Source organism: Fistularia commersonii, chromosome 4 (genome assembly GCF_037954325.1).
Source record: "Fistularia commersonii isolate RoL2024-O1a breed Wild chromosome 4, RoL_Fcom_v1.0, whole genome shotgun sequence".
Lineage (NCBI taxonomy): Eukaryota > Metazoa > Chordata > Actinopteri > Syngnathiformes > Fistulariidae > Fistularia > Fistularia commersonii.
The window spans coordinates 17,994,169-18,015,601 of record NC_141287.1 but is presented as its reverse complement, the minus strand read 5'-3'; the positions used below and the strand labels follow the sequence as shown (position 1 = coordinate 18,015,601).

At 41.1% G+C, this 21,433-nt stretch overlaps 1 long non-coding RNA gene across 1 annotated transcript in view; it reads right to left on the bottom strand.

The window, feature by feature from the left end:
* Window positions 1-14,676: 14,676 nt before the first annotated feature.
* Window positions 14,677-21,433, bottom strand: part of LOC147234977 (uncharacterized) — a 65,845-nt gene continuing 59,088 nt past the window's right edge. Inside the window, exon 3 of the long non-coding RNA XR_015106067.1 lies at window positions 14,677-15,741. This is a non-coding gene — a long non-coding RNA (uncharacterized LOC147234977). The remainder of the gene's footprint in view (window positions 15,742-21,433) is intronic.

Below are 21,433 nucleotides of genomic sequence, written 5' to 3'. Positions count from 1 at the left end.
GATATGACTGAAAAAATCTGCAAAGAGAATTTCCTTCCCATTAGAAGAATCAATTGGTTTAAAGTGAGTATTTACGCCTATAAAGAACAAATTAGAGATGCTTCAAGGACCCCTTCCATTTGTATTCCACCACACCTTGAAAAAAGAATAAATTTTAGTTTCCCTTATCTGTCACCGCTTTTGTTCTCATTAAAAGACGAAATCTTGCATTCACCACAAACTTAAAACATCACAATAAACGTACTTGATTGTGATTTGTTGATTCACCTACTAAACCCTTTGTACACCTCAAGCAAATTAATGATAAATAAAACAGTTGCACTACAAAAAAGAAAAGATAACATGGCAATATAGTAAGTAGCTGTACAGTATTACTATACAGCTACCTTAATATGTCTTGCCATTTTCTGAACTAATCCATTCAATTGGAAAAAAACAAAAACAAAACAAAACAAAACAGTATGGAGATAGCTTAAGCCACATGGAAAGAATAATGTACTTTATAATATAATTATCCTGATCACATAGTTAGGTAACAGAGTTTCACAACAGAACCTTTATCTGTCGCAGAGTATGCAACATAATATTAACGTTTTACAGGTTTCTGGAGGGCTTTGATAAATGTAGTGTGTCATATATATGCAGAAAAGGCTGGTAATATTAAGGAGTAGAAGTGTCTTAGTTGTACAACATTAATATAAAAAATCAAATTGTGGCTCCGAAAAACAATTTAGAACAATAATAACACCACCATTTTGACAATGACTGTAACTATTACTCGTGTGTTATTTTGTATGAGCATAGTTCACATACAATGGATTCCTACAGTCATTAATCAGTAATTCAATGGTTACCAAGAAAAAAACACACAATTATTGTCCCTATTGTTGTAGAATATAGCCAGTTAAGCATTACTACTTCTTTATAATGACTAATAAAGAGCCAACATGTACATTCATCTAAACAAAAAGTTAATATTGAATATGTGTGCACTATAAGAGGTTCTTAGTAGTATCTATTTGAAAAAGTAAACTGGGATGTTGGTAAAATGCAAAGTTAAATCGCAAGTTCAAGGGCTGCAAAGCATTTTAAATTATTGGTATAATGTAATTGGAAATCAAGATTCTAAATCCCCTGTCAGTTGTACCAAGTGTCCAGGATCCTTTTCATTTCAAGTATAGACAATGTGGTCCGATAATCCGAAGAAAAAGGGGAGAATGAATCCCGTCCATTTTACCGGACATGGCCCTGCAAAAAACGCACCCTACACTCTTTTTAACTCAATAGATTTAAATCGCATTAGTATTCTCAGAATAGATTTTCAATAAAACATGGATCTCTGCACCACTGGTTAGCACAGCTGCTGCGAGTGTTCAAGAAACGCTGAGATTTGTATTTAGTATCATTAGTCTGCTTCCTGACTTGTTAGCTGAAGGTATATTGCATCCATGGCTGTGGGATATGTTTCTGCGGAGCTGCATCAAAAAAAAAAGAAGTGAGTTTTACATTAGATTATTTCTCATCAGCAGGGTTGCATTGCAAATATGAGCTGCTCTTGAAATGTTTAAAAACAAACATTGTAGCCATTAAAAGACGCAAAGTTTAGTCTTCTTTCCTGCCTCTGTTTAACATCAGGAAATTCAGGCAGTGACTGTGTGAACAAGAGCGTGGCTGACAGGGGCAGCTGTGCGATGATTGGTTTACGGATCTGTGCTTTCTCAGGAGTCTTCAAGGTCACCAAGATTTACAATCAAATGGCTTATGACACTTCGGTAAAAGCCACTGAAAGCTGATGACAGAATAAGAAAACAACACGATCACTTTAGGACAATCTTCTTGACCTCATCCTGAGCTCCCTAACTACAATGTAGTTGTTTTTCCCCGACAGAGATATGCATGTTAGTTTAAGCAGACAGAAGGTTGTTAAGGACAGCAGATGGAGAACGGTTTTGACGGACAGAGAGTATATGGTGCTCGTACTATCGTAGATTAAAAGAAAGACGTTCTTCGGTCTCTCGCTCAAATACAGCTTCAGTCTGCTACACAAAGGGGGCGTTTAAATATAGTTGCGATTCCAATCTGTGTCGTGCAACTTCCAGCCCCCTGTTGAAGATCACGTCCTTTTGTCTTCTTTTGCAATTTCAGACTTTCGTGTAAAATACAGCTTCTGATTATGCACTCTTAAGATCATATTTGGATTTAGAGGCCGTTAAAGCTTGATTCTGCCGCGCAATGAAACAAACCTGTTGTTAAGACTTTTATTGCGTTCAGACATTTACATTCCCATTCCTGTTTAAATATCACTCTTGAACTAATGAGACTATTTTCAAAAATAAGTAATTGACAAAGCCTAAATAAATAAAAGAGGAATTTGTTTTTACTCACTGACTAAATGACGTTAGCAGCTCCAGTTACATAAACTGATATTCAAGGCATGTTTACTCTGAGCTCATATGGAGGGCTGTTGATTTTTTTATGGGAGGCATATGGCCGCATTTTATCGTGCTCAATTAAATCACTTTAAACAAGGATTACATTTTTTAAGAGGCAATCTATATAATATCTCTTTACTTAGAGCAGCAAATATCTCCTAAGCACAGCTCAGTTCAGAATATCTAATATGCGGCTGCCCCATCAATATTTAGTGAAAGAGTCCTTCCTGCCTTTAATGGCCTGACCTACATCCCAGTTCAGAGAACTAATAAAGGCAGTCTGGTGTAGGTCCTGGAGCTGCACAATGTCACTCACAGATGCCCAACTCAGCAAGACCTGGAATGCTCTATTAGCTACTTTTATAGGCACCATTAATATGCATTAACCCTCCTTCCAATGTACACATGCGGAGCAACAGTCACTGCTTGTGACCTATTGGCCAGGTGACACAGACCGCTTTTTACTTATTGCCTGAATCGTGCAAGAACAACAAAAAAGAATGCACAAAATAGAATAAAAGTTTCTGTCAGGGAAGAGGTTTGGAATACAAACACGTGGAAATGAGAATTTGGGAAATAGCGTGATCGTATCATATTCTCCAATTTAGCAAAAGCTCGCCTTACCGCGACGCAAAAATGTTCAATTGCGTGCGAATGCAATCTCGTCATGTGACGTTAATACAACATCTATCCTCAAAATGAAATACACAGTCAATTTCATGATACATTCATGATCAAATTGATGTGACATTTTCAATAGCGTTACAAATATTTGAATAGCCATCGGCGGAAAAACACGTAAGCGCAACCAACGCACATTAAGACTCGAGATGCAAAGATCACTGTATTTACATAAAAGTCTATATTCCCAAGTCTGCTCTTGAAATAAGCTAACACATTGCTCACCACACAATGTGGTACCACTCCTCCCACACAATAAACTGATCTGGCACACAGCAAGCTGAATCAATCATGGCACTTTATTATCCTGTCACTAGCGAGCTTCCTGCAAGTGTGTTTACCCTGTCCATGGCCCGGCGATTGTGGCTGTTCAGTGTACATTAAGACAGACATAATTGAGATTGTGGGGGGCCGAAAGTGCAGGGCTCAACCTGTTGTCGTTAATCTGTCATATCGTCTTGAGTCACAGCAGCGGTCACCTATAGGAGGCTCCACCTTGAAGGCACGGCTGATGGCGCTTTGTTGTTCATGGCAGAGGGCCTCACCTATTTTAAGTTTATTGGTTTGCCACCAACGGAGAACCCAAAGAAAGTGTGATCTATTACTCAACCTTTGACTTCAATTTATTTGCTCTGGTTCTAATCCACGTTAGGTACTTTATGATTGGGAGTGACTCCCTTAAAACTCATCACCTTTTTATCATTTGCTGTTACTCATGATTTGAGATCTGAGTTAGGTTGCAAGACAAAAAAAAAAAAAAAAAAAAAAATCAAGTTGCAGAACCTCAAGTAAATGGGATCTAAGTGTTAAGGAAGCTTAACACTGCTTTTTGTAATCTACTAAATTATCCAGGCAATCAATTTGAATTAATTGGTAAGGCAACAGATAGCAGCGGTCGCTCTTTAAATTACATTAGTGATGGCTGTGCTGAAAATTCGTCTTCACCTTGTATAAATTAAAGCTTGAGGAAAGCATTTACAGAATCACAAGATATAAATGAATGCAATTGCTCTGCTGGATAAGGTGCTTTTTAGAATCACGCAACGTATCAGAAATAATAGCTAAATCTCGCCACAGCGGCTTGTTATTAATTACCTGGCAAATGGGACCTGTCTGTTTTCAAACCGAGTTATCATGGTGGCGAGAGATCACCGAGGAAAATTAAATAGCAATCAAAGTACTTTTCTGTCATCATAATTTGAATTGTCAGGATCACCTTTCCCCAGATGGCTCAAAGCAGAATCACAAATCTCGTATTTTTATTAAGTGGCTCAATTTGCAGCTGTTCACATTTCATATACACGAAATATTACAACAGTGTCACTCATGCATGCGATCGTCCGGTTATTCCTGGGATTCAAACTGATTTATTAGACATGGAAATATGAGACTCCTACCGGAACCTGAATTTAATTGATAGTTATAAGAAATATGGCTTCTAAATAGTAATCGTGCCTAATACAGCAGCATGGTATATTTACGCCACGCTACGGCAGAAACAACAGCAATAACACAGAGCCGCTGCTAAGTTTTTATCACACCTTTTATCAAGCCTTGATTTTGGGCTGCAAAAATTCACAAAGCAATGACTTAAATCTGAAAGAGGGTGTAAGTATCTGGCTCTGAGTCTTCAGAATGGAGCTTCTTTTATAGCAGGCGGTTATATCAGCCTGGAGACCCATAAGTTATGAAATGTCAGGATCCTATGCATTCTAATTGAGTGTGGAACAGTTAATGGCTGTGGAAATTCAGCCGCTTGACGTCTTACTCCCCTGTGTGCCGTTTCACAGCCTAGCCCATGAGCCTCAATTAAATGACAAAATGGGCCCATTCTTGAAAATAACAACAATAAAACAGTAGCCTGTATGGCAATAATACCAGGTCTCACCTTGAATCAACAATGGTCACAGCTTGCAAATGGCCAAATGGATAAACGCAGACATGATAGAAGAGGTAAAAGGGGGGAAGGAAATGTTTTGCCGGAGCCGGGTATATATAGTCGTTATTTATTGTACATAATGGCGGGTAAACAGCACGTTCGACTGTAAGAAATATGGGGGAATGATGCATACGAAGTTCAAACTGACATACATACAGCGGTTGAAACTTTAGTGCGCTTTTACCCACAGGAAAAGCTTGACTTTGTCTCAGTCAGGCCTAGTTTTACTATGAAAGTAGATCAAGTCCTGAAATACTGAACAGCCCTCTAAAACTTTAACTTACATATCTGTTACTCAGTAAAACTTTTCAAATTCAAAATCAATAAAGCCGAAACCATTTTTTCCATTTTCAGCAGATGTGCGCAATCTATAAATACACACGGAGCATGTCCTATTAAATCCTGTGATATGGTCGGGGGCTGAATATTGACCTGCTCCTTATTGGAGTAGATTTTTTCACACCCTTGCTTATTGTTTTTATGACTCTTTGACTTCAAACCCTTTACCGCTTCACTGATTTCATGCAAAAAAAAAAAAAAAAAATTGCTTTTCAATAATTCAATTTATAGCTTGCCATAAATGGAATTCAAAAGACAATGCGGTTGAAAATGAACACGGGAAAAATACTTGGCTCTAGCAACATTCCGGTAGCGAGAGTGGAAAGGAAAAAGTATTTATTTTACGGTTCCCTCACATTCCTATTAAAACGCTGAAGCTCCATATCCAAGATTTCGGTATAAATGTAATATACTGGGTTTAAAGAGACAGATGGTGGAGTGAAATTCTCATGCGGCAACAGAGTGCAATGGTACCAGTGTAACCAGTGCCAATGAAGAAATCCACCGACAACATCCAAGGCCAGATTAGATCTATTAATACATGTTCAAGCGCCTCTTCATATATATATGTTGATGGGGGTGTCTGATTCTGCGCCACACTTGGCCACATCTCATTCATCATTATTTCAATACACACACACACACACACCCACACACACAAAAAACAATGTGTGATAGATCTAAGACAGAAACACAGGAATGAATCACCATCCTATTTATTTATACAGGCCTTTCTGTCAATCACGGCAATAATCAGTATAACTGATTCAAATTCGGAGAAATTGAAGGACGCTTTCCCTCCAATTTTCAATTTGGAAGTGGCAACTATGGCCATGATGAATGTCTGAGTAGTCCATCTTCTTCCTCTCATTTCTCCTAACCTTTCCTGACAGTTTAGATATTGCCTACCTGGTAATTTGCTCGACAATAATTGTTACTGTGAGATTTCTCCGGGCTTTTAACAAGGATTCTTAACACCCTCTGTAGGTAAAAAAATGCAATTACAAACACAAGTGCCCTATCGTGACTGGTCATCAGCAGCTGCCACCCAATTCCCCAGCCCAAACTTGTTCCATTAATGAAAAAGCAAACGAGATGCAGACAGATTCGGCAAACATTTGCCGCAAATAAAACTTTAATTAAAATATATGAAGCTGTTTTATTGATTAACAACATCAGTGATTAAAGTGTACAGCTGACATTTTTTCCAGGCTTGCCGTTTTGTTCCCTCTCAGAGATCATTTATTGTTGCGCAGGCCTGTTTATTGATAAGTGTGTTTGATGAATGCAGATGCGGCCGCAAGCTTGCTGATGGAGCGATCATATTGTGCGAAACACCAGGCTTAAGCAAGAACAGCTGTTGCAGCTCGATCCACTGGGATACCACATTTCACCACCGGCCTGACTACACAAGCCGGCGTTGCTGTAAAGCTGCAACGAACATAATCACAGCGCAATCCAAACATCTCTATGAATTTTATGATACTTTGCGCACTCCCTCATCTCTGTCCAGCATTAAAACCTTAATTATTGGGCTAATTGCTATGGCTGTATTCATCTCTCCAGTAATCCTTTGGTGATTATATTTTGTGTTCAATAGTAGGCTTATCCCCTAATTAAAAAGATTATTAACCTTTAAAATGTGGGATTACGCTCAATGTTGGTGTCAGAAACCTCAAAAAAAAAAAAAAACAAGCTGAGAATTCAAGTAAATTATGTATTACTTCTATCATTGTCAAAAGACTATCGACCGGCCAGCTGGCTTATAGCTGGATGTACTTACAACGGCAATAAGCCATCATCCTTCCAATTATAATGTGCAAAATGCTGACGCATTAAACTGGGTGTGCTCGGAATCGCTGCAAATACATGGATAACGATACAGTTCTGACCAGAGAGTATCTTAACATGGTGAGCACGGGGCGAAACAGCCAAAGAGTCAATGTGAAGAAACTAATTATGATATAGATAGTCGGCGGTGTGGCAAGCATTCAAGGCCTTCAGAGCAAGCGAGTTGAAAGTTCAATGTCAGTCTAAGTGGAACGTGATTGAAAATCTTTGAGAATCTCGGACCAGTAAGTGCGTGTTTGGCGCGAAACGGGGGCGGGGGGTTATAATGACACCTCATTGATCCGTACGAGGCCTCGTCACGAACGCCTCCGTGAGAAACACAGGTGCTGATTAGTACATGAATTCATGAATATTAAAGATGTTTGGCCGATACTGTCAGTGTCACAAGGCGATGCCTCGGACACCGAGCTCAACATCATTTTATCCGATCAATACGGGCTCTCAAATAACCTAGTGGCAACCCTCGGGCAAACAAACGGGCCAAGAGCAGGAGCCCATGATGCTGAGGTCTGTCAGAAGAGTCTACCATTTAGAGTCAAGAGCTGTTTACCCATGCCAAAGCCACACTGCATTATCCAGAGCAAGTCTTCATTTGAATGTCCTAATTAGTTAATTAGTTGGTGGTTAAGGATGATATGAGAATCTCATCAATCTCTGGATCTCTAAAAATAAACACCCTGGGATGTAGCTGGTGAGTCATTAGAATACTGATGACTGTGGGAAGTGTCTGTGAAGATGAGAGCCCTGCTTGTGACACTCCATATATCCACTTGGCTCCATAAAGAAGAGCCACCGCTCTGAGAGGTGTATGGATGACAGACCAAGCATGGCATAATGAGTTTACAGACACTGAGGAGCTTGATTTATGTTTTATCATATGCGACTTCTGCCATCATTTTTCTAATCACTTATGGATGCAAAATTAGAATTAGATACGAGAACAAAGATTTTTCTCTCATAATGCATAATGCCTATCACAAGATGCGATGAAGACCTTTTTATTGCCGTTGCTTTCGCCGTCACGACGTTCCTGGGAGTCTGCGATCCTGTCACAGCAGCGGGGACAAAGAGCCTATTCTCTATTTCTGCAATCGAAGGCGCGAAGGAGGAGCAGAAGGAAGCGAAGACGGGGAGCAAATAACAGGTTAAAAATAGTTAGCGTGTGGCAACTTATGATTGAGTTTCCAGGGCTCCGGAAATTCACTGTAATTATTCAACGGTATCCCTCTGTCATCCGTCCCTATATGCGTTCTTTTTGTGCTGGAGAACGAGTGACTCCAACTAATATACATAATTCTGCTACTTAATTGGCACGGATCCGATAGAAGTGGGCTAGGGATTCTCCTCGGAGACTAATAGGGGCACATATCATTGGCTCCATCAGAACAGTGGTCCCATTGGTGATGGAAGTCAGCAAATATTTCATGAGCTGTACTATCAAAGCACCTCACCTCTGGAGTCCTCTGCACTCCTCCTGCAAAGTACATTTTGAAACTGCTCTGTTGTCAGGTGTATTTATAGCAGGCAGGCCGATGACTGATGCTAATGCCATGGAAATTATGCAGTGCACTATTGCTGTCATAACAATGTGTTAGACTTAAACTGAAAGGTTAACTAAACTAGTCATTTAAGTTATAAGTGGGCCACTTGCGTATACCTGCATGCACAGATATGGATCAAACCCGGTGCTGCCGCTACCCCTCCCGATTCTCATAGGCGTGGTCCTAGATTGAGCTTTAAAATGATTTAGATAAGTAGGAGCTTGGGATTCAGGGCGAAATGGAAGTTTAAATTGAATCACTGTTGACGAAGGTTATCTCTGTGCAGAAGGTGGATTAAATAATTACAACTGCCCGAATAATGCGGAAAGATAAATTGCACAAGAATTCAAAGGCAAATGTTACCATAGGGTAAAATTGAACCTTTAAGGTTTAATGGTGCTTGACACTGTAAACCTGTAACTTTAAAATGAATACAAATGCATCGTCGTGTTATTCTTGTTAAACAATAAACACTTTCTTCAGTGTACTTGCTGACACACACCTATGAATTACTTGATGTTCATATCATTCATTTAGTTATTTTTCCATTTTTTTGTACAGTATGTACAGTACAGTATGTAAAGAAAATCCTTTGCAATGGATTTTTTCGGTTTTTTTTTTAAATGGAAATTGGAAAACATACATATCTCTGAGATATTTTTTGAACTCACAAATGTACTTTTTGGATATTGAAAATTGGCTAAATCCGAGCACAGGGTGGGGGTGGTGCGAGCAGATTTTTTGTGGGAGTCATTATATCTCATAATTAGTGTTTTATGGTTAGAGGGGATATGAGGATGAGTTTCCCATCGGGTGTCAGCTCTGTCCTATAAAGATGCTTCTGTATGCAATTATGGTACGAAAATGCGCCCGTACATGCTGAGCGATAATAATACATTCAAGAATGTGTGGAAAATGGCCGGGATGATCGCCACAGCAGCCCATTACAGAGTTCAGGTTGTACACGACAGCGTCATAAGACAGCCGAGAGCACAAGCTTCTTATCCGGTGAGATTTTATGCCTTCCTGTTGAAAACATAAATCACGAGCCGTGAAGATTGTGAAGGCTATAATGATATCGGGAAAAAAGCTTTGCAAATGACGTGATGGAAGATGATGCACTTTTTAACCGTTTCCTTATTGTTTCACATCTTATTAGATCAGACATATTAATGTTTTTTAATGTTTCTGATTAGACAAGTTACATTAAACACAGCACGTGTTCTTTGCAAGTGCACAACCCGTACAAATCTAACCGAGAAAATTGATCTCTTGCTCAATACAAAAACAACAAAACAAAGTCATTAAGCAAGTAGATTTGTAATGCATTGACCTGTCTTTAACATTATTGTTGTCAGGGCTGAATAATGGACACATTATGATGTCCCATTTCTAAGCCTGTCACATATAATCTAGACATTTATAGTACATTTACTCCCGATCGCTGCGGCATATCTAGCTTGAGGTGCATGTTCTTGTTCACCCACTTTGAATGCACGAATGTTTTCATTAAGCGACCGATATTGAAAAAACCTGTTTATTGCTCAAGGACTAGACCTTTTCACCTTACTAAAAAAAAAAGAGCAAAGACTGCCGCGAAGATCTCGGTGATTGGTCACTTCCTCCTTGCCGCTTTGAGTCGATCAGTGAGGTCAGCGGTGTCTCCTTTAAAATCGGAATCGTCGGAAACGCGACGCTAAACATTAAAACGGCACCACAGTAAAACGGCAAACACTATATCAAATAGAATTGTGCCAACTACGGGAATCAATTTTTGACATTTCACCTCTATCTATGGAGAGTTCAGTGACCCTGGCCTCTAACTTTACAACGATGTACTGCCTCAATCAACGAATTTGTCAGCTACACATTTTGCCTTAAGTTTTAGTGTAACATACTGCACATCATGACATGTATGGATTTAATGGGCCCTTGAGCTGCCCTTACATATCTCATATCGTTCTCACTGGATACACATCTCGGCTCTGGGTGTAATAACACAAAAGGAGATTTGTGGATCAGACCCTCGATTCTAATCTCGAATCTATTAAAGTGCCTCTGAATGAATCATCAAAGCTATTGATGTCACTGTGGGCTTGTTAGCCGGATCTTGGAGTCAATAACAATTTCTGATGCGGCGTGCAGGAAGGGTTGCAATCAGGGAAATGCGTTTCTCTTGTATTTACATTTTGTCTGTCTTCCACCCAGACAAAAAGTCACATCGTGGCCGGCTTTTCGCGACGGTTTAAGGTGTTGTTCGCTTCTACGGCGCCTTTGGAAAAGCGAGGACAAACAAAGAGGAACGGGGGGGGGGGGGGACTGCAAATGTCATCCTGAGCTTGTTGTTTTTCTCCGTTCTGGAACAAACACAACCGACCGGCCCGGATTTCATCCGAGAATCAGAAAGAGGAGAATTACTCAAGCTGAGGATTCCCTCTAAGCAGCACAGATAACTTTCTCCACCGCGGTGAGAGGCTGTTCAGTTAGCCCGGGGAGAGGGATCATGAGTGCAATATTGACTTTAAATTACAGCAATAGCTGCTGTTCATGCTGTCTCAGGACCATGCGGCGGATCAAACACAAAGATCAGGCCTGGATTAGGAGAAAGCCACTGACAAGCACTCAGATGCCTCTTTGCTGCGGCAGCACGCACGCTCCAACTGCACCTCCCAAATCTCACACTAAGCCTTCCCCCGCCTCTGAACATGTATGACATGGATCCTTTACCGACATCTAATTTGTATTTCAAAGCCAAAATTGATTACAAAGTAAATTATTTCAGCGCAGGGGGTAAAGGCGGCAAGTTGTCCGTGTGGACGTTTTCAGAGGAGATCAGGCGAGACAGGAGGATGGAGGTATTTCCTGAAGGTGAGGAATCTCACATTTGCTTACAGGATACAGCCGTGTTTTTGCAACACCTTGTAACTGGGATTTTATTTTCCCTTTCCTGGCAGTTAAACACAAATAACTGTATGGATGATGTGCTGGGATTCGTCGTCTTTGCTCAGGGAGGGGTTCAGGATATGACTGGAGTGATGAATGATCATGCCTTCTGCCTGGCGTGACAAAGGCACTGCAGCACAATCTGCATGTGTTCCACCCCTTCACCATCATTAGGTGTAATTGGGACTCCTGGCGAGGCATGTTCTTTTTTTTTTTCCACCGTGGAAGTATCACGGAATGAAGGCGCTATTCCTGGTAGGACAAGCTACAGGAAGGGAAATGTCTTCTGGCCACGGCTACAGCAACCTGATATCACACTGCTGGCCTGAATGCGAGCTCAACAGATATGTGCTTGTGTCACACCGGCTATACTAAACCCTAATGTCACCCCTGCTCTATTATCACGTCAAGCCCGTATATATCTCTGATGCTGACCTTCCCGGATATATTTGCACACGCGTGCACGCGCGCCCACCATAATGGTAATTGGCATGTGTCTGAGGAAGCCGCACATGTCCCATAATGCCGCGATACAGCAAAGGAAGAACGAGAGAGGAAATAAGAGAAAAAACACACCTGGTCAGGCTCTTTTAATGCTCACCGGTTATAATGGGAATGCATGTGGAATTTTACCGAGTTGCGTAACGAGGTTTAAAACGGACTCATGAATCCTAGTATTCCTGCAACTTATTCCTGCAGCACTATTTTTCATCATTAAGACATGGCTACTCACACAGGGCAGAGAATAAACAGGCAAATAGTAAACTGGTATGGATGCAGAGCTCGCGAGTTGCCCCCGCTTGTCGGCCAAATACTCAACTACCCATATGCGCTCTTTTAAATACAGAAGAGTTAAGCTCTTAACAACAGCAGAAACACAAAGTCTTTGTTTCATGACCTCTGTCTGTGTATCCTTTCCCCACCTTTATATCAAAGACCTCGCACCATCTTTAGCATTTAGAATTAATTGCACAGTTATCCTCAAATTAATTCCTAACTGTTTTACAACACACAGAGAGAAAAGGGCAACCCAATTATTATTCTGTTTTCACCTTACAGAGGGGGATATTATGCAAATGATCTTCTCTACATGAGGAGAAAAGGGGGCTTTATTTTCCTTAGCAGATGCTGCCTAGACAGTCTCGCATTCTGTGGGGGACAGGAAGCGGGAACGTTGCGAAGATCTGATCACCCCACCTGGCTTCCTACTGACTCCTCACCCAGGCAATAATAGAAAACACACCGATTCATTATTTATCTATCTGGGGAAAAAAAACAAAAAACAACAACAACAACAACAACATACATTTTTCCCCGTATTTCATTCTGGACAACTAAGGTTAAAAGGAATGTTCCAAACGCTGCCTGGAACTATTTTTACAACTTCGCTTACGAGCCGGAGGTGTTTCTTGATGGAAGGCAAAGTCTCTTGGCTATGCAGCCCTACAAAATATTTTATTTGCTACTTTCCCAGGAAGAGAATAGGTACTAAGAGCGAGCAGTGAGCCTGCGAGCCAGACATCAAGATGTGGCTGACAGGAAGGCAACGGGCAACGCCGAGTTTCAAGGGAGGACGGGGGGCATCTCACCTCCCTCGGCTACCGTGCACTTCTGACCACTGCAAGTGTTTATTAATCTGAGACCTTGAGACCAAAGGGAAGTTTCTAAATGAAAAACCAAGACGCGGAAGTTCCAACTTGGCGATCAACAGATAAAACACTTTGTTCGCAACAAGCTGATTTAAAGCGTCTTCCGCCAAAGTGGAACAAACAAAAGCTTTAATGAGCTGTAATGATGAGTTGAGGTCAAAGCACTTATCATCTTTACAAATCAGGAGAAGATGTGCTCATGGAAATAAGCTCCCTTGAGTATCCATCATCTGCTCAAAAAACTGCACGCAGTGGCACAGCTCCAGGTGCTGGAGCAAATTGGGCTCTTGATGTGGAATGGATCAAACGCCGGCTCAATATTCATTATTTTCTCCGACTGTGATCCGCTGCAGTTCTGCGAGTGGGTGAGGGTAATTGTGTGCCTCTTTGTGTGTGTATTTGGACCAAACTTAATCATGATGTCAGGCTGTTAATAAAAGGTTATTAAAGGAACAAAGATCCAGGTTTTACATATGTTAGGCAGGGGAGGTCTTGGGAACTCCTGTCTCTGAGGTAAACATTGGCCTTCATGACAAATGATGCTCACGCTGAGATCAGATAGTTAACAAGAGATCCCCTTATTAACCAGGTCTGCATAGATAATTGGCACTTGAGTCTCAGGTTTTTGAATCCGGCTTGAGCAGTGTCATTTATCAAGAACCCGAGCGAGCTGTCAGGATTCCATAATAAGCCTCGGTAACTGATGAATCAAGATTAAGCAGATAGATGGAGAATGAAGGAGAAGAAAATGGGCCACAGCTACATTGCAGGGGGGCTTAGCTTGATATTCACAACGTTAAAGTGGTATTATTCCTTGCAGGGAGGGATGTTTTCTGCATTAGGGAGCTGGAGCTGTGAAATAGCTCCGGCTCGCCAGCATTATGATGAAGAGTCTCACTGTAGATTGCAACGCTTTGCACTAATCTGCATATAGTGTGTGCAAGCTGTTTGTCCTGCAGAAAGAGAGTTTGAGCTCTGGCGGCTTTTGTTTATCTTATTCAGATTGTTTTACTCCTTCTGAGTAGAGAAAGCATATGATAATGTGTAATGAGTATATAGAAAACAAAAAGCCATAAACTCAAGACGACCGGCCCGTAGCTTGAGCAGAACGAAAAATTCACAAAGTCGTACAATTTCATCATTTTTCTAAAAACAAAATACCATACGGCCTTCGGATTCAGCTTCGTAAGTGAGGGTATTTACTGCTTTATTTGTCCAAAATAATGGAGAATAGTGAGTATTTCAGTAAATCTTGCATGACAAAGTCTTGTTTGACAAAGTAATAACGCGAACATGTTGCTTTGGACTCCGGGATCTCCAAATAAAGCTTTTTCGATATTATATGACTATATGACTTAAAAAAACACAGCTCCTTAATGAATTAATCACGATAACAACTGAAATATAAATCAATATTGAAAACAATGTATAGTTAAAGCCCTCTATTAATTCATCTTTAATGTGACAGACATAAGTATGATTTATATGTTAGAGGATTGGATCTCAGGCTGTGTCTCGGCCAATCGTTTACTATTTGTGCAAATCCTCGCTGTTACACAACGTAATTGGAATTAGAGAAACAGTATAGACACATGTTATGCCTAGTAATGGCTATCCCAAACAATAACTGGAAATAGCATTTCCTCATGAGAGCAACATCATGATAATCGATTCATTCCAAACTCAAAGGACCATTTTTTTCCCATTGGTTTGTATTATGTCGGTATAATGTGTATTCGTGTCATTCTTGATGCGTGCGCACGTGTGTCTCCACCTTACTTCCTTCTGTCTCGCTATATAAGTGTAGATAATTACAGTTGATCAGCTGCAGGTATGGGAGCCACCTCAGGCCTCGCCCAGCCTTGCACTTCCAGCTCTCCCCTGGTCTGTCAGGCATGTTTGGCAGCAATTCATTTCCCTAAGTCTCCAGCTGTCCAGTGGGGTGCGCCAAGTCACAGCAGGAGTGCTTGCCTCTCCATCTATGGCCTTTCTTTTTCTAGGAGTGCAAGATTCGGGCGAGCGTGCACGCGTGTGTCTCTGTGTGTGTGGGCTTGTGCTCGTGCGCGTTGGGGGTCGTCTGCACTTCCATTACTCACTAGCAGACGGAGCGCACAGCCAGCACCAGCATGTCCACCCACACGCCCCTGCCCTGCCGCTTAGACCTCACGGTTGGAGGAGATGATGGAGAGAATCTGGGATCCATGAGGGGGGTGGATCCAGAGGAATCTGAGAGACAGAGAAAGACAGAGAGAAGTCCAGATGCTTTCCTCCATCCCACAGGCCGAGCCTTGGACAGCCGGACTCGATATGGTAGTCTGAAGTCTCCTTGTTGGGGTTCTTTGGGGGAAAGCGGCGAACTGATATGTCTGAATTGGAAGAAAAAAAAATAACCTTCCCTTATTATCGATTATGGAAATACAAATTCTGCTCATATCGTGCGGTACAGGAGATGTATTCCGGTGTTGAAAATGCGATTCTAGTTAATTCTCTTTTGTGATATGACTTATCATTTATTATTCATTGGAGCAACTAGGTAGTGGAGTGATTAAATCAAGTACAAGGACAAAGGATTTGATGACATAATGAGACATGAGGAAAATCTGATGAAATGTAAAAGGTTGAATGAGCATCGCTGTATAGTAAATACGTGTCTCAAGCATCAGAGCAGAGTGAGTGCTTTGCAGAGCGCAAATAAAACTAGATCCAGTTGAGAGGGTTTTTATCTTGACCATTAGTCACATGTTGAACATGCAGACAGAAGAGTGGATTGCTGCAGAATTTGGATTAGAGTGGCTCTTCAAACAATTACAGCGACAAACATGATGTTACTCATAAACATTTGGACAAATGTTCAACCCCTCACCAGGGCTCAATGCGACCAGGCCAGCATTACCTCCAGGAGCCCAAAGGGGGCTCTAGTGTACCACAGATTTTACTGCCCAGAGTGGCGGCTGCTGCTCAGACACCAAGGTACTGATTGTGTTAAGGGTAGACCTTTTGAACTGCACTGCTGTACGATTGATGCCGGCATTAACCAGACTTACACAAAAATCACAACATATGGATGGGGATGAAAAAAAAAACAACAAAATAAAACAGGGAAGTTCAGGCTTAACAGTTCGACTTAGACGGAGAGGCACTCGGGTTGTGGTACGATATTTCGTCAAAGTGGCAGAAAAAAGTAAAAACTTGAAAAAACCCGCATGAATACACACCTTATCTGGTTCCCGATAGTTCTGACTTGGCGCGTGTGTGTGTGTGTGTGTGTGTGTGTGTGCGCCTCTGTGTGTGTATATATGCATGTGTATTTGTGTGTGTGTGTGTGTGTGTGTGTGTGTGCATGAAATTTCCAAGGTGGTGAACAGTACTTGATGAGCTAGCTCTGGAGACCTCTGAATTTTAATGATGTTGGAGATGATATTGTGTGTCCTTCAGCTTGTTATACTGACACAAGCACTCCATAAATCATCATACCTAGCTATCGTAAAATCAATACCAAACTGCTACCTCAGCGCTAACCCGTAATAAGTTTTTCAGCCATCTAACAGCTTAAACTTTGCTGTAATGCCGTTCGACCTATAGGTTAAGATCAGAGCATGCTTAATTTGTTTTGTAATAGAGACTTTCTAATCCTTAATGAACCCCCTATTAGGGAGGCTTTTGTTGGCACATTGGTGATCAGTTGGTGGAACAGCCACTGCAATTAAGTTTGAATCTTTGTCCTGGAGCAAAAGAAAGGCAAAAGAAAATTTGAAAAAGAAAAAAAAAAGAAAAAAAGAGGAGGGGGTGTTAAGAAAAGAGGAAAGCTCGAGCAGTCAATAAATGTTAATCCAGTCAGAACTTGTCTGTGCCTTTGAACAGGACTCACGCTGTGTTTTTTTTCACATGCACTTGCTTCATCCTTCCCTAAGAGAGGCCATCCCTTAAGGATACTGCCGCTGATCCTGAGACCAGACTTCCACTCGCTAATAAGAGCCCAGGTGTAAGCAATGTTGTCCACATTAAACACATTATTACCCGTCTTTGTGCGGAACATAAGCCGTAAATACATTTGTTTAAATTGCACGATAAGAAAACAAAACATTGAAGATAAGATGTAATTGAAAGTGGCAACATAAAAAAAAAATGACCGTGACAATTTTCCATTTAATGGATCAAATTATGCACACATCTATTGTTGGTAAAATTGTTGAAAAAAAAAATTATTTTTTTTTTCGGCAACGCAAGTATTTTTTGATGCCTTATCGAAAGACCTGACTAAATGCAAATAACAAACGAACATATAAAATGACAAGCCTCATGTAACTCCTTTTTTTTTTTTTTTTTTTTCCCAGAATGATAGCTATAACTGGGGCAGCAATTCTGAGACACACAACATATGTAAACGCCTTTGCACAAGAGAGAAGCCATTGCCACGATTTCTGAAGCGTAAACACCTTATGAAAGTCAAATGGATGTGTGGCATAATCTGACACAGAGACTTGCTGCTTCAAAAACATCCCTAACAAACCACGATGCCAGACAACAGCGACAATAGCTGCGTTTTGTTTTAAATGCTCCACAGGTGAGCCTAACTACGATATCAACCCTTCACAAGTTGGCAGAACACATTAACCAGGTGTCTGGTCTGAAAATACGAGTTTGTCATGAATAAAAATCAGCATGTACACAAATGCGTATGTATGAATAAATATGCGTGCGGGCTTACAGTAATTTTTTTTCCCTGATATTTATCAAGCAAGAAAAAGCTGACATGAGTTGTAACCTCATATTTCCAGGTTCCAAAGAGTGTCACAGCCCTACCCTCAGCTTGTAACCATTTTTTTTTCTTTTTTACAAAGGGATCACCCATAGAGCCAGAGTGTTTTTTGTTTTTTGTTTTTTTTTAATGGGGGGGGCTGACTGATTTACACACAGTGAGAGGTGGCGACCAATTGTCAGGGGTCTCGCTGGCTGACCTGGAAACATCTGTGTTTAGGGTCTGTTGCTTTATTACAGCGAAGAAGAAGCTGCTGTGGTCTAACAGAGGAGCAATCAGGGGCTCCTCTAAATAATATTTCAATTACAATGTAAAAATAATTATATATGAGACCAATGCACAGGATCATTTCTTTGAGGCGTACAAGCTGAATTCCAGAGCAAACTACTCTATCATTTGACAGAAGGCGGAGCGTGGTTGGAGTTAACAGCTGCTAAATAAAGAGGAATCATTGAAGTTCACTCTTTCTCTTTGACAATGGTCCTCTTTGTTCTCTCGACACTTTTTTTTTGCCATGCAGAAATATAAATCGCCAAGCAACGGCAATAGTCACATGTTTCCTGACGCCGGAGGGTGAGTTCATCTCACCCACACTTACATTTCATTAACTTTTGCTACTTAAATGCCAGTGTGTAAGAATTTTCTTTTCTCTGTTAATTAACATTATTCATTTTTGGGTTTCAAACCAGACATAAAATTAAATTGATGTAATCTCATATTGACTTCAGGGAATCAAAATCCTTAAAATTAACCAATTAAAAAAATAATGTAAAAAACAATTGATTATAAAATTAAAAAGGGTGGAAAAAAAACCCTGAAACAACGAGTGACTATCTGTTTGTTCTATTGTTTAGTAAAATATTTTAATCCCCATAAAACTCTTTTTCCTTCCGGTTTATTTTTGTCAGTTATCTCAACTGCTTGATTTTTCACACAGCATCTTTTTTTTTTATATTTCTAATAAATTAGACTTCAAAGTTGTATCTTAATTAAGTAAAAGATCGCAGGAAGCGTCTCGGCTAACTGATGTGTGTGTGTGTTTTTTAATTTATTTATTTCATTTTGGCAGTGTCAATGCCTCTGCATATTCTTTCATGCACTCCGTCTGTGGCGCACTCGATTTAAATAAAATAATTGCATAGGTGTCCAGTTAATGAAAATATACTGCATCTATCTGCTGTGAGAATCTTCTCTCCCGTTTTTGAGGGAGAACATAAATTTCTAAGCCTACATACATGAATAGGAATAAGAAACACATTTTCTTTTTTTTTTTTTGCAGCATCCTACGGTCAGTACAGATTCTTTAAAATGTGTCCAGATGAATTTGTTCCTTATTATAAATGTTTGTTTGGAGGGCTGCCTGATAAGGAAATGGAAGAGTCCATAGCATGTATTGCACCAAGTAGGACCGCAAAGGAATGATCCATGTCTTATCTGAAGTTTAGATCTTGCAGCATCAGTAGTTTGCGTGGAGTCATGAACTTACAAGACAGGGAAATAGCGTTCTTACAGATAGGTTATTTGAATATGGGCATCGTTCTGTGCAGCTTGGTATCTTGCATGTCTGTCACAGGTCTCCCATGTGGCTCTGATGGGGCTCTAAGGGGCCGGCGGGGCCAAAGTGGAGTGGAGTGGGGGAGGGGAGGAATTACTGCGAAGGCTCGAGCTGGAACCCGTCAGTGTGGGCGGGTCAGATCTTCTTCTGCGTGACCTGCCACCTCTGACAGAGATCTGAAAAGTCCATTCTGACCCTAACGCTGAGCAGTCGTCCCTCACTGTCACCAGCTTGCGTCATCCGAGTGTCACCCGCATTGATTGCTGAAATATATAAATTGTAATTTCAAACTACCGGGGTTTTCATTTTCTTAATTAAGGCTACAAAAGCAGCTGCAAATTAAAAAAAAAAAAAAAAAAACACAATTTCCCACTGCAAAAGGCAGCAAGCTAAACCCGCTCTTCCATCTGCATCAAACACGCTGCAATTAAACTTTCCGAGTCGCAGCCACTCCTTCACTACGCACGGATGCAGTTTTTCACAATTGTATGATCTGCCAAAAAGTCCCGTCTCGCCCTTTGTTGAGCATCTAGAAACACGGATAATAAAGGTCTCTTTATGATGAGGCTCCAGCACATAGAGCCGCGCAAAAAAAAAAAAAAACTTAAAGCAAAAAGATCTATCAGGAGGTGGGAATTACATTGCCCTGTGTTGGGTTGGGAAAAATGAAGCAGGCATTTCTGAAGTAGCTGGCAACATAACCTTCAGAAACATCCTATTTTTCATTAGAGTTGTGTCAGACAGCTATGCCTTTAATAACATTCATCCCCGCACCAAGGAGAGGATAACTCAAGCTTTAGGCACATAATGAATGGGAGAATGGGTCCTGGTGCTCTTCAGAATAGGAGGGCTTACCAGACAGGCAGAACTGCACTGCTGCACTTAGAGCAAGCGTTTTCCTGCACAACATCCCCTTGTCTTAATGCCATGCAAATGAACAGTCAGATGCTTCTCGAGGTGGCTCTCTAATGTGGCCCTGTTAATTACCGTCATTAGAGCAGGGACCGGGAGAAAAAAAAACAACCTGCCACGGCGCTCACGATTCCTGCGTTCGAACGCCATTTTTCGACTCTTAAGACCCTGTCAGGACCCTGCTAAGAACATCCCAAATTGCCAAAATTGCTGACAGAGTGGAAACATTTCTGCTGACTCCGAGCGGCCGGTGATGGATGTATTCTTGACACAAGTCTCGATGTTTAGACTTAATAAATAATGAGTATCAATGTCCCCGGCGGTGAAATATGCAGGGAATGAAGGGGCGCCGTGTGCGTTTAATTAAGGGAAGCGGTGGCAGGAGCTGCTTTCAAACAGACTGACCCGACATGATCGGGTTCTTATCGCTGAGATTTCTGCACTGAAATATGGCCATTAAGGTGCAGGCAGCGCTTTAATAGGACCGACGTTATATCAGCGCGAGCGAGCCGGAGCCCGAGACGACACCGCGGACGCCGCCCAGAGACGTTTTCATCCGGCACGTCTCTCAGGTTTACATGCGAAAACGTCAACTAGACGCCGCGCGGAAACTGAACGGGTTGCAGTTTGGTTTTTATCACAAGAAGTGGCTTCCACTGCATCATTACAAGCACCGGGGCTGCGGGCATTCATTGTTTCCACAGTCAAGTGAAGGAATTTTGTTTTACAAATGCCCTCCAGCAGTTCCCGCTCCTTGCATCAGGGGGGGAAATGTTTCTCATACTTCAGAGAGCAAACGAAAATATCCCCCATTATGTCTGTGATGCATTAA